Source organism: Mus pahari, chromosome 18, assembly GCF_900095145.1.
Source record: "Mus pahari chromosome 18, PAHARI_EIJ_v1.1, whole genome shotgun sequence".
Classification (NCBI taxonomy): domain Eukaryota; kingdom Metazoa; phylum Chordata; class Mammalia; order Rodentia; family Muridae; genus Mus; species Mus pahari.
This window is the reverse complement of record NC_034607.1, coordinates 1,983,434-1,985,862: the sequence shown is the minus strand read 5'-3', so window position 1 is coordinate 1,985,862 and position 2,429 is coordinate 1,983,434.

The following is a 2,429-nucleotide window of genomic DNA, read 5'->3' as shown; positions in this document are numbered from 1 at the left end:
TCTTCTCTTCTCTTCTCTTCTCTTCTCTTCTCTTCTCTTCTCTTCTCTTCTCTTCTCTTCTCTTCTCTTCTCTTCTCTTTTCTTTCTTTCTTTTTTTTTTTTTTTTTCTAGACAGGGTTTCTCTTTGTAGCCCTGGATGTCCTGTAACTCACTCTGTAGACCAGGCTGGCCTCGAACTCAGAAATCTGCCTGCCTCTGGTCCCCGTGACTCTTGAACCAAGATTTGGCTGTGTCTCTTTAGGTACATGACCTGTGCCTTTTTCAGTTAAGCAGTGTGGGTCTGGTTGCTGCTGTCTGCAGCAAACGCACTTCCTCCTGTCTGTCGAGGGGCTGGAATGGGGCTGGCTGAATTATTCCAGTCTGGGTCATGGCGCTCCCTGAATTAATACTCTGCTTTTGCTTCGCCTCCAGCAGACACCTGGCTTTAGGAGGGCCTCTGCCCTCGACTGGGTGAGATGTGTGAGATCAACATCAGTGGAAACAGTGAGGGACATCCAGTCAGTGTTCCCTCTGTTGGGGGTCGATGGGAGTGGGCCAGCTCGTTCCCTATTGGATGGTGCCCTGTGGTCCTGTCTCCCATGAACCCCTCCCCCTTTCTATCCAGCCTCTGACATCATCTCACCTGTATCACGCACTTGGTTGTCAGTCCTCTCACCATCATCTGCCCAGTGACTGATGACTCGTAGGAAGCTCAAACCTCATTGGTTCTTTCCTCAGCCTCTGTCCAATGGGATCATAGCAGACAACTTTAATCTTAGGCTGTGCTGTTCATTCAGGAGTTCAACTTAAGGAGTCCACCATCCCCTGACCACTGCTTTCCTCACTTCACCTGCCCTTCCAGCTCCCTAATGGTCCCATGGGTCCCTATGGTCCCCTGGACAGCATCTCTGATGGTGTTGCTGAGCAGAGAGACCCAGGGTGGGGACCCTCCAGGTAAGAGCGTATACTCTGGAGAGCTTGGCTCAGGACTTTCCTTTTATAGTATAGGGCCACAGTCGGGCTTCTCCCACAGTTAGAAAAGCTGGCTCATACCCGCATTGCTTTTTTTTTTCCCAGCCAGTTTTTCCCAGTCCCGGAAATATAGAAACCGTGAACCCAGCAGAGATGCTGAGGGGTCTGCGTGCCACATTCTGTGGACAACGGCCTGGAGTTCTAGAATAAGTTTGCAGGGCAAGGTTTACACAGTGGTCAGAAGGCTCAGCCTCCTGGGTTTCCCTACCTCTCCATCACTGCCTTGAGGGGACTTGGGTCACATGACCGACTCAGCTTTAAGAGAGAGTGGCTTCTGATGTGCGGTGAGCCAGGAGCCTGTGCCTTCTGCAGTGACATTGGGTGCACTTGCCAAGGAGGAATCGAGAACTTGTCCTTGTTGATCACGGAAGGCTGTGAGACCCAACTAAGGGACAGCTCAGCTGTGGGAACTGTACCTTCAAGGTCCAGGGAATCAGAAACCAATGGCGCCAGGGACAGGCTTAGCGGTGTGTCTGGGACACTGAGTGACCGCAACAGGTGAGGGAGACCCCCACAGTTCAGTTTTACCTCCTTCATGGATAACTTCCGCTTACAAAAGTTCCCAAAGGAACGTCTCAGAATTGTTTTCCTTGCTTGTACAAACACGAGCTATTGACAAGGGAAGAGAAATAAAAAGCTAATGATTAAAATGACAAGATTCATATGTGGAGGCAAGGAGAGGCAGGTGGGAAGAGGGAGAGAGAGAATGTTCACAGGAGGGCGTCGGGACCTGGGCACTGGGCTGAGAGAGACACAGTGTGGGTTGGCTGCTACACAACCCCAAGACCTTCCCACACAACCCTTGTCCTCCACCCTAGCCGGGCAGGGCCTCCTGAGCATGCCAGGATGGGTCAGTTGTTCTGGGGTTACTATGGTGACTGAGGGAACCATCAGAACACCCCATAGTCATCTCTTCCTGCACCTGCACCCCAGGCTGTGTGCTCCCCCACCTCAGGAGGGCTTCCCAACATCTGTAGCTACAGTAACCAGGGCAGATTTGTCTGGAGCTGGGCTCCTTCTTTGGCTTTATCTCCTCCCAGCTTTAGCTCCGCCCCCTTCCCCCCCCCAACGTGGTAGAAAAGTTAATTAATGAGCATCTTATGTCAAATGCTCTGGGAGCCCCAGCAGTGTGTTAATACTGAGGCCTCGGAAGGTATGAGACGAAGAAGACTTGGCCCGTTAACTTTTAATATCTTCTTTGTCTTAAGATGAGAGTCCAGGCTGGCCTCCAGCTCTCCACAATGCCCCCGCCCTCAGCCTCTCAATCGCTGGGATTACAGGCATGCATCCCCACAGCAAAGCCTAATATCCTTTTACGTGAAACAATAGATTATTTAATTTAATGTGTTTATTACCTGCAATGCTGGGAATGGAACCCAACCAAGGCTTCAAGCCTCCCTCCCCAAGCTGCTCCCAGC